This window comes from Bufo gargarizans, chromosome 5 (genome assembly GCF_014858855.1).
Source record: "Bufo gargarizans isolate SCDJY-AF-19 chromosome 5, ASM1485885v1, whole genome shotgun sequence".
NCBI classification, from domain to species: domain Eukaryota; kingdom Metazoa; phylum Chordata; class Amphibia; order Anura; family Bufonidae; genus Bufo; species Bufo gargarizans.
Window position 1 is genome coordinate 437,715,074 of NC_058084.1, and position 12,241 is coordinate 437,727,314.

At 41.3% G+C, this 12,241-nt stretch overlaps 1 long non-coding RNA gene across 1 annotated transcript in view; it reads right to left on the minus strand.

Moving 5' to 3' along the window:
- Positions 1–2,150: 2,150 nt before the first annotated feature.
- LOC122939620 overlaps positions 2,151–12,241 on the minus strand; it is a 58,753-nt gene continuing 48,662 nt past the window's right edge. The window contains exon 3 of the long non-coding RNA XR_006390124.1: positions 2,151–2,351. This is a non-coding gene — a long non-coding RNA (uncharacterized LOC122939620). The remainder of the gene's footprint in view (positions 2,352–12,241) is intronic.

The following is a 12,241-nucleotide window of genomic DNA, read 5'->3' on the forward strand; positions in this document are numbered from 1 at the left end:
AAAACTTGAAACAAATGGTAAACAAAGAATGTGGCAAGTCGAATCCAATAACATCTTGAACTTGTAACTATCTGTGCGTTGTCTTTCAAGCATTAATAAATTCCACATTGGAGATGTGGCTTTGATACTGAGGAAAGGAAGCAAACACATCTGTATTTGCTAAACCTTGGCCCACTTTTATGTTTGTTACTTTTGTCTTTCCCCTTTTGATGACATCTTTTGGATGGTGTTTTAGGCTTAACTTTTTATTACATTTTTATGCAGGGGGTATGAAATAATCTAATTTCATATTAACCTTTTTTGTTCTTTTCTGCAGAGCATGCTCAGTGTTTTTTCTTTGTGAACTTATTGTACATGAAGATTACCTGGATAATGTGAATGTATAGGATTATTTGGATAATGCAGCTCCATTATTGATTGCAAGATTCTTAGATGTCACCAATGATTTATGTGATGTATTTTGCTATCGTTTACAGTATTAGATACATTCTAATAGGTCACAGACAATCTTGTATGAGGGCCCTGGCAAAGCCGACAAGATGTGGATCCTTGCAGACTGACTGCATGACTGCAAGGTTAGATGACATCCATTTCTTTGTGATCTGAAAGAACGGTGATCTCAAAACAATTGACAGGAGAGTAAGTTCCTTTGATGTGAGCTGTGTGAGTCCTGACGTGAACCCTGGGAAGTAATGATAACAGCTGCACCTAAGGTTTCTATCTCTCCAGCTAACATACGTATAGTCAAGATGCAGCCCAGTTTGGTACTTTAGGCTTAGCTATTTTTTTGATCTTTGCATTTCAAAAGCAATAGCTTTCTTTATTTTGAAAAAGGGCTTGTTTTATACAGGTTAAGTTGTATTCTTTGATGTCACCATTTTGGGGTACATCAGGTGAATTGTATAACTTTTGTTAAAAATTTTTGGAAGGTAACAGTGTGAAAAACAATGTTACTGGCAGTGAGTGTGGACCAACTGTCTCAATCAATTGATTTGATTTTGGATTTGTCCTAAGGAGGGGAGCCACTAGGCTATTACCTCTTGGAATTCACCCAGTGTGGTTGGCTGCTGACCCACAGGGCACTAAGGGATCAGGCAATACCCATAGGCAGGAAACAGGCAGAGGTCAGGGTAAGCAAAGTAAGTATGAGTCTATGTAGCAGGCAGAACGGTAAATAGGCACAGGTCAGGTCTGGTGACAGAGAGTCAGAATCCAGGAATCAGGCAGAAGTCAGTACATAGGCAGACAAATAGATATTTTTCTGCCTGATTCCTGGATTCTGACTCTGTCACCAGACCTGACCTGTGCCTGTTTACCGTTCTGCTTGCTTCATAGCTCTTTTGGGCAGGCCTAACAAGCTAGTGAGACCTAGGGGATTGCTCAGGCAAAGGGTGGAACAAACAGCCCAGCATATATAGTAGAGCTGATTAGTCTAGTAGCTACACAGATAACAAAATGAAAATTAACCTTTGTAGTACTGCAGGGTGAGGTTCAATGAATAGACACTAATACACACACACAAAGAGATCTAGCAGCCAGATTTTGGCCTGCAACATGGGACACTGGCGGCTAGCCCAGGCAGTATCTAGGTAAGTGATTCGGCACATGTGCCCACCCTGGATAGTGGGATGGTGGAAGGCACGAATATCAGCATACAAACAATGCAATTCTGCCATTGTTTATATGGTTCCATATTTACAGTGTTTACTGTCCAGTAAAAAATACACGTTAACTTTATTTTGTGGGACAGTAGGATTATAAAGTTATATGGTTTTTGTTATGCTGCACTACTTTTATTTTTTTTAAAGTGCTTATTTTGAAAAAAAAAAAAAGACTGCTTTGTGTCACCATATTCTGATGCCTATTTATTGTTCTGCCAACAGAGCTATAGTTTTAGCTATACATTGCAGGATACATGGGACCTTTAGATCATTTTTTGTTCAACTTTTTTTGAGAAGGCAACAAAAAATGACAATTCTGGCATTTTTTATTTATTTATCGTGTTTACTGTCCTGGTTAAATAATCTATATTTCAGTACATCAGGTCATTGCGAATGCAGCAATAAAATTATGTTTATCTTTTTAATCTTTATAAATATATGAGAAGTGGAAAGAGGGGTTGAATATTTTATATTTTTGGTTTTCAAATATTTTTAAATACTTTATTCAACTTTTGACATTTTTAAATTCCCTTAGGGAACTTGAATCTACAAGCTTTTGATTGTTTGTAATATAAACTGTAATGCTCCTGAATCCATACAAATTCCGCCAATCAGTTTTTAATGGCCAGGGCATGACAGTCCTGGAGACCATCAGAAGGCCCCTTGCTTCCATTCCAACTACGGAGCACCCTGTAATTGAGATCAGAGGTTCAAAACATTAGTTACGTCAGTTATTCATAAAGTTGCACTAGTCTTCGTTGAATAACTTAGGTAGCTGATGTTTAAAGTGGAAAACCGCTTTAAAACTTGAAACGGAACTCTGCTTTGGTTCCGAACTGGTACCTTGGGACCGAAACTGAGTTCGATTTTAAGTTTTAGGGTGGTTTGACTTCGGCTCGTCGGAGACCATACATTTTAATACTGTACGCAGACGGATCTCTGTACAGCATTAATCTGAAGTTTTGAACAAAGCGACTTTGGATGTAGCATCATCATTAGTTTTTACCAATAAATACCATTTTACAAGACACCAGCACAGCGACCGGAGTTTCCGTGTTTTTTTTTTTTTACACTTACCTCTTCTGGTACAGAAATAATAAACACAGTTATGCCACAGTACAGGGATGATAAACACAGGCATTTTAAAATGTCATCTCTATTTTCCTTTAATTCATGTAGAACACCTAAAAGGTTAGCAAAGTTTGTAAAATCAGTTTTGAATAACTTATGGGGTGTAGTTTCTAAAACGTCATTTATGGGTGGTTTCTATCATGTAAGTGAGTGTTAGGTCCCGAGCTACTTGAGAAACCTTGGCGCTGTGCTCGGGCTCAGACATGTCCTCCACAGTAGGATATGTTGGCTAATCTCTCAATTTTAACATCAGTATGAGGGTTTAGTACGACCGCAGAGTGCACCTGTCTTGCTGGGGATCGCCATTAGCAGCGGGCTACAAGTGCAGGATTTGCTCCCCTGTATACACTTGCACAACTTCATATGGGTTGGAGCACTTCCTGCCTGTTTAACATCATGCCATTTTTTCAGTTGGTTTGTATATAGAAATGCTTGGAGGTGTATAAACTCCAATTTAAATCTGCCTTTTTTCCATCCACCTTATCAGCCAGTCTTGAGTGGGACTGGCAGACTCCTCCCTTCTCCCATCGCAAGCATGGCTACATGCTGGAGGTAACTAGTAAGTTGGCTATGAGTCGGACCATACGCTCCTGTAATTTGCCCAGGTAGGTGATTGTTAGGTCCCGAGCTACTTGAGAAACTTTGGCGCGGTGCTCGGGGGGCAGACATGTCCTCCACAGTAGGATATGTTGGCTAATCTCTAAATTTTAACATCAGTATGAGGGTTTAGTACGACCATAGAGTGCACCTGTCTTTGCAAATGTTATTATATGGTTTCTATTATGTAAGCCCCACAAAGTGACTTCATAACTGAACTGGTCCTTAACCCCTTCTTGCCTGATGACGTACATGTACGTCATCCGTCGGGTCTTTAAGCATGGCGCCCGATCGCGTGCGCAGCGGGTGCCATAGCTGTGAGGTTTCTGCTATTTTAAATTGCAGGGACTTACGGCACATGTATGCGATCAGCCATAAGGCTGATTGCATACATTTTACCCTTCAGATGCCGTGGTCAAATGTGACCACGGCATCTGATCAGTCCAGAAGCGGAAGTCACACGCAGAGATCGGGGAACCTGTTACTTTGCTGAAATACACCGAAGCCTCATGCAGGCTTCGGTGTCTATTTTAGGAATGTATCAATACAGGCCACTAGATGGCAGCATTGTATTATTATATTCCAAATGAAGTGTTCAATGATGTTTTTTTTATCCATCAGTAAACACAATGGGCAATATAATGATTGCCAGTTATTGTCACCCAAGGTGACTTAAAAAAAATATTAAGTTTAAAAAGTTTTTACAAATATAACATTTAAAAAAAAACTAAAGTTCAAATCACCCACCTTTCCTTAAAATAAAAATACTTAACCAATAAAAAAAATTAACATCATGGGCATCGCCACGTGCGAAAATGCCCATACTACAAACCGGATTCCAAAAAAGTTGGGACACTAAACAAATTGTGAATAAAAACTGAATGCAATGATGTGGAGATGGCAAATGTCAATATTTTATTTGTAATAGAACGTAGATGACAGATCAAACGTTTAATCCGAGTAAATGTATCATTTTAAAAATACGTTGATTCAAATTTTCACAGTGTCAACAAATCCCTAAAAAGTTGGGGCAAGTAGCAATAAGAGGCTGGAAAAAGTAAATTTGAGCATAATGAAGAGCTGGAAGACCAATTAACACTAATTAGGTCAATTGGCAACATGATTGGGTATAAAAAAAGCTTCTCAGAGTGGCAGTGTCTCTCAGAAGCCAAGATGGGTAGAGGATCACCAATTCCCACAATGTTGCACAGAAAGATAGTGGAGCAATATCAGGAAGGTGTTACCCAGCGAAAAATTGCAAAGACTTTGCATCTATCATCATCAACTGTGCATAACATCATCCGAAGATTCAGAGAATCTGGAACAATCTCTGTGCGTAAGGGTCAAGGCCGTAAAACCATACTGGATGCCTGTGATCTCCGGGCCCTTAAACGACACTGCACCACAAACAGGAATGCTACTGTAAAGGAAATCACAGAATGGGCTCAGGAATACTTCCAGAAACCATTGTCAGTGAACACAATCCACCGTGCCATCCGCCGTTGCCAGCTGAAACTCTACAGTGCAAAGAAGAAGCCATTTCTAAGCAAGACCCACAAGCTCAGGCGTTTTCACTGGGCCAGGGATCATTTAAAATGGAGTGTGGCAAAATGGAAGACTGTTCTGTGGTCAGACGAGTCACGATTCAAAGTTCTTTTTGGAAATCTGGGACGCCATGTCATCCGGACCAAAGAGGACAAGGACAACCCAAGTTGTTATCAACGCTCAGTTCAGAAGCCTGCATCTCTGATGGTATGGGGTTGCATGAGTGCGTGTGGCATGGGCAGCTTGCATGTCTGGAAAGGCACCATCAATGCAGAAAAATATATTCAGGTTCTAGAACAACATCTGCTCCCATCCAGACGTCATCTCTTTCAGGGATGACCCTGCATTTTTCAACAAGATAATGCCAGACCACATTCTGCATCAATCACAACATCATGGCTGCGTAGAAGAAGGATCAGGGTACTGAAATGGCCAGTCTGCAGTCCAGATCTTTCACCTATAGAGAACATTTGGCGCATCATAAAGAGGAAGGTGCAACAAAGAAGGCCCAAGACGATTGAACAGTTAGAGGCCTGTATTAGACAAGAATGGGAGAGCATTCCTATTTCTAAACTTGAGAAACTGGTCTCCTCGGTCCCCAGACGTCTGTTGAGTGTTGTAAGAAGAAGGGGAGATGCCACACAGTGGTGAAAATGGCCTTGTCCCAACTTTTTGGGGATTTGTTGACACCATGAAATTATGATTCAACATATTTTTCCCTTAAAATGGTACATTTTCTCAGTTTAAACTTTTGTTCCATGATTTATGTTCTATTCTGAATAAAATATTAGAAGTTGGCACCTCCACATCATTGCATTCAGTTTTTATTCACGATTTGTATAGTGTTCCAACTTTTTGGGAATCCGGTTTGTATTAAAATATAACAATATTAAGGGCTTACGGTAAAAAAATTTAAAACAGCCAATTTGCCATTTTTTGTCACTTCAACTACCCAATAATTTTTTTATAAAGAGTGATCAAAATAAATGTTTCCTTTTTTGGTAATTATCTTTTTTTTACATAAAGATGAAATATATCTAGTCACATTTACCAATGTCATAAAGTCATAAAAAAAATCTCAGAATGGAAAAGCATTCCGAAATTATTACCACATAAAGTGACACTTGATTTGAAATGGCTTGGTCCTTAAGGTAAAAAATGGCTGCATCCTCAAGGGGTTAAAAAGGGGTTGTCTTCCTACGACAGCTCCTTTAACCCCCTCCCTGTTTATCATGCAGGTGGGAGGTTTTAAACGTGAGCTGACGTACATTTATGGCATGGGCATACAAACTGAGCCTGCACCATCTGCAGTGGGAGCTGGCAATAATATTTATGATAAAGGGAGAAAAGACAAGAAATGCTTTGATCTCATCCCTGCTACTATTGCAGAAGACAGCACTAAATAGCGCATGTGTACCGCCTCCTATGCTACATGCTGAATGAGGCATTAGTGTACATTTTGATCAAAAGGCATAAGCCCACTCACCACGCCAAGGTTGCCTCTATGAGTGGCTCCTAACCTAAAATTGGCGCGGTGCTGCGTAGCAACCACCGACGCTGCAGCGCCACCCTGGCCGGCGGCGGGACCCAACAGCCAAACAGCACCCCTCCATGCCAAACCTAGCACTGGGCCCCACCAACCATCCAGAAAAACAGCACAGTGGCCCCTGTGAAGCACCGCACCATGTGAACAGTTGTCAAAGCTCATCTCATCTGAAGCTCTCAGGAACTGAGAGCATAATAGGTTAATTTAACCCCTACTACAGAATACTAGGCTAATTAAAATCACCTGGCCGTATGGAAGGAGTGCTGATCCAGAGACAGAATCTCTATAATTATGATAAAGGGAGAAAAGACAAGAAATGAATCGCACATCCACTGCTATGCTTTGATCTCATCCCTGCTACTATTGCAGAAGACAGCACTAACTAGCGCATGTGTACCGCCTCCTATGCTACATGCTGAATGAGGCATTAGTGTACATTTTGATCAAAAGGCATAAGCCCACTCACCACGCCAAGGTTGGCTGCAATAATATACATGAAAATAATATAGATAATTAATCATCAATCCCATAAAGTAGAATGAAAAGTGACCAAAAAGTTGTATGTACCCCAAAATTGTACCAATAAAACTTACAGCTCATTTTGCAACAAAACAAAGCCTTATACAGATCTGCAAACATAAAAATATAAAAGTTATGGCTCTCAGAACATGACGACGCAAAAATATATATATATTTTTTAAAAGCGTATTTATTGTGCAAAAGTACTAAAGTATCAAAAGCTACATAAATTCCGTATTGCTGTAATTGAACTTACCCACAGAATAAAGGTAACATGTAATTTATGGTGCATAATGACGCAAATTGAAAATGTAAAAAACAGTTACAATTGCTGATTTTTTCTATTCTCACCACAAGGAGTTAATACAAGTGAATCAAGAAATGATATGTACCTCATTGAAATATGCACCTCATATCCTCAAATGCAGAGAGCTGTGGAATATAAATATAAAAAATATAAATATATATATAAAGATTACTATTATTATGCAATGAGCTGTCATGTGTTTTTTTTTTACAGTAAAATAAAAAAGTTAACGGTCACAGTAAGTGGAGTTGCTCCTAGTGTTTAATTTATATTGGTGTAATGTCAGTATGTAGGCACAGATACAGACAGTAAACTCTAACTCCGCCCCCCCGCTTTCCATGCCTACTTGCAGTGCAAGCTCCAAATAGGAAGTCTGCATCTAGTAGATGTTCCCTAATCTGCTAGGGTGCGAGACAAACACCAAGGGACAAAACAAGACACAAAGACAGAGTCGTACAGAAATGGGTCAGAACCAGGAGGACAACAAAGTACCAAATCAAGAGACAGAGAGTAGTCAAAAAGCCAAGCCAAGATCAAACAAGAAGCTCAGTACCAATACGTTAGACAGAGAGTGTTCAAAAAGACAAGCTGAGGTCAGAGCACAAGTAATCCACAAATACACAAACCGGAGCCAGGAACACAGCTCAGAGACAGTCAGAGACTATCACTAGCAAAGGTGTATTGCCAGGAGGGAATTTAAATAGAAAGTCAAGTCCCTGGATCGGAACCTGATAGGTCCATGGACTCGGTGGTCCATAGGACAGTATACAATCTTCACAGCAACTGGGAAGCTGGGCTGTGACTCAGCCCACCACCAATCTCCTCCAGTCAATCAATACTGCATTCACGATGCAGGGAGAAACAGAGCATTGGTAGGGACGCACCTGCGTCACAAGGAGGCGTGGCCTGGCTACACTTCTTACCCCGAGCGGCCACACCAAACCCAGAGACTGCAGCACTTGAGCCTGGACAGGTAAGTTTGTGACATTTGGACAACTTCTTTGGGCCTAAAAGAACTACCTCCTTAAAGGGGTTTTCCAGTTTGCATCAACATGCTTTAAAATAATAATTTATGAAGGTGGCTGTTATTTTGTAATGTATTTCTTTAACCTTTATGGCTCCTATCTCCTGTTCTGGGCTGGGGTCACATGACCTTGCCCATGCAGCTCTTTCTTATTTCCTGTGATGTTATGTCCAAGGACGGGGCAGTGATTGAGGAGTAACTAGCTGGGTGGGAGGAGCTATAATCTAGCTGGGCGGTGCTGGTGGCAGAAAAGGAGAAGAGCATCATGAGTTTGGTTGGATGCAGCAACAGGAAGCGCTGCATACAGGATGGAATTAGACAAGAACAATTGGTCTAAATGGTAAAAATGGGTTAGGAGAGTCCAAATTGAAAAAAAAAACAAAACATGGGAACGCAACTATGCAATATCTGTTAAAACCAAAGCAATCCTGGAAAACCCCTTCTTTTAAGATGTGAATTCAGAAGATTTGAGAATTAATAAGCCTATGCAAGCTAAGTAAATAAAAATATCCAGTATTTACTAAGTGTGATAAAAGATTATGTAAAACAGACAGATCACATACAGAGTAGTAAAAATTAAATAATCATCACTGGTCTACACATCCAATAAGGGGGTACTCTGAGTCCTCCATGTTGTAGCACTTCTTATGGTGATACAAGAGATAAGGATATTAATTAAATCAATTCATCCTACCTAAATTAAGTTCTTCAATGGAGTGCCAATTAACTGTGTGCAACAAAGTTTAGACCTTTCAGCCCCTCTTCCAGTGTGCAGCACTCATACCTCTGAAGGAAGCACTCAGGAATTTCACTTTCTGAGTACAATGGGGGATGGGTATGTTATCTAACTATCATTACACAGAATATAGAAGGTAATATAGAAAGGTGACATAATTAAAGGGGACAATCAATCAATACTTAATGATGTATGGAAAATACCCATACAACATCACCCTTTAAGGGGCCAATATGAGGGGACACATGGCAATTGTCCCTAGGCCAGCAAGACTTTTTTTAATGGCTTCAATGTTTTTTTTTTTGTTAATGGCTAGTGACAGCGTTTATTATCTTTGCCGTTAAAACTAGATGAGGTTGCCTAAAAACAGACGACATGCACGGCTGAATGTCGGACTTGCCTTTCTGTAGAGCTTTTGAACTTATATATTTTATGTAACCAAACTCTGTGTTGGTTTTGTGGTCCTTGAAGAAAAGCACACTGTTTTCCTAAGTAAAGTAATTATATTTCCCTTTACATATGATTCCCATCTCCTTTCTTCTTTTGTTGTCTTAAATATTAATAACTATATTCTCCTAGATCAGACCCTTTATTCTCACAAAACTTCCTTTTTTTCTACTCGTCATTTCTTGTGCATATACTGCAGTCTCAGGAATTACCATTAGTTTCAAATTTAATGCTAAAATAACACAGCGGCTGGCCACCCGAGACATTATTATTTCAACTGGTTTGAAACTCTGTACAGTAACTGCCCAGAGATTCAGCAATGTCTTTGACATTAGGCCACAGCAACCACACGTCTATTGCCGTACAAATTGTTTCGCCTTGCAGCAGCTTAATTGCAATCACCAAATCACAAGCAACTTTGGAAAAATAGCCCAAAAGTACATTTGAGTAAAGTTACCTATTAAGATATTGTGGATAATGTATCTCAGAGGAAACCGTAGCATTAAACTGTACTTGTCACTTATACACCAAGGAGCTGGCGATATTATGAGCTTAACTGATGTTATTTGTAAAGTACGCTTTCAGTTATATAAAATTGTGACAAAACCACAAAGTGTTCCCAAAATAACATGGTAAGAAAATGAAAATAGGGAGAATAGGGCGCCCCATGTGCGGTATCTGTTGTTAGTTTAACCCCTTAAAGACCCTGCCATATTTCACCATAAGGACCAGGTCATTTTTTGCAAATCTGACATGTGTCACTTTATGTGGTTATAAATTTAAAACGCTTTTACTTGTCCAGGCCATTCTGAGATTGTTTTCTCGTCACATATTGAACTTCATGACCAGTGGCGTACATACCAGGGTCGCAGGGGTCGCAGTTGCGACCGGGCCCGGCACTCCAGGGGGCCCGGCCGCCTGTGGACCCCCCCCCAGGCCGCTGGCAGGGCTCCCGCTGTACTCAGATGTAATGGAGCGCTCTGGTGGGGCCCGGCATGAAGTACAGTGGCAATTTCGGGCCCCATCAGAGCGCTCCATGCCACCATTACATGTATAATATGGGGGGTGGGGGGGCCGGAGGGTCAAGTAAGGGGGGGGGGGGCACGCACTCACACACACAGGGCCGGCAGTTCCGTTCTGAACGGATCCGATCATATTAATGCAGACGGAGGCTCCGTTCAGTACGGATCCGTCTGCATTAATAACTTAGAAAAAATTCTAAGTGTGAAAGCAGCCTGAGCGGATCCGTTCAGACTTTCAATGTAAAGTCAATGGGGGACGGATCCGCTTGAAGATTGAGCCATATGGGCTCATCTTCAAGCGGATCCGTTCCCATTGACTTACATTGTAAGTCTGAACGGATCCTCTCGCCTCCGCACGGCCAGGCGGACAGCTGAACGCTGCAAGCAGCGTTCAGCTGTCCGCCTGTCCGTGCGGAGGCGAGCGGAGCGGAGGCTGAACGCCGCCAGACTGATGCAGTCTGAGCGGATCCGCTCCATCCAGACTGCATCAGGGCTGGACGGAAGCGTTCGGGTCCGCTCGTGAGCCCCTTCAAACGGAGCTCACGAGCGGACCGACGAACGCTAGTGTGAAAGGAGCCTAATCTGGCATAACCAATGTGAGGGGCACATATGTGAGCATATCTAATGTGAGGGGCACATAATCTGGCATAACCACTCTGAGTGGACACATATCTGGGCAAATTTACTTTGAGGGGGCACATAACCGGGCATAAATACTGTGAGGGGCACATAATCTGGCATTACTACTGTAAGGGGCATATAATCTGGCGTTACTAGGTGAGGGGCACATAGTCTGGCATTAATACTGTGAGGGGGCACATAATCTGGCATTACTACTGTAAGGGGACACATATTTTGCATAACTACTATGAGGGGGCACATATCTGGGCATAATTACTGTGACGGGAACAAAGGTGGGCATAACTACTGTGAGGGGCCACAAGGTGGGCATTAGTACCGTGTGGTTGCACTTAGGGGAAATGTCCTAGATTACCCTGCTACACATTGGCATGGCTCAGTCTTACAGGCCAGCTGGTGATTTCACAGGGGCAGTCACCATCCCTTCCTTATGTGATTATTCTTTTTTTCTCACCACAGGGACCTTGGCAGGTTGGGGGGGGGGGGGACGGGGAGGGGGCCCCATAGATCAGTTTTGCACCGGGGCCCCATGGATTGTGTGTACGCCACTGTTCATGACAGTGGTAAAATTGAGTAATTTTTTTTTTTTTTTATTTATAAAAAAAATACCTAATAAGGAAAGGAACACAATATGGTTTTTGGAAAGCAGATTTCACTGGGATTATTTTAAGCTGCCATGCACCCCTAGAGTAGAAACTCCAAAAAAGTTACCCCATTTTAGAAACTAAACCCCTCAAGGGTTTACAAACTTTGTTAACCCTTTAGGTGTTCCACAAGAATTAATGGAAAATAGAGAGGAAATTTCAGAATTTTACTTTTTTGGCAGATTTTCCATTTTAATCAATTTTTTTCCAGTTACAAAGCAAGGGTTAACAGCCAAACAAAACTCTATATTTATGGCCCTGATTCTGTAGTTTACAGAAACACCCAATTTGTGGTCGTAGACTGTTGTACTGGCACAGAGCATTGCGCAGAAGGAAAGGATGGCCATATGATTTTTGAAAGGCAGATTTTGCTTGACAGTTTTTTTGAAGGCCCCCTGATGCACCCCTAGAGTAGAAACTCCA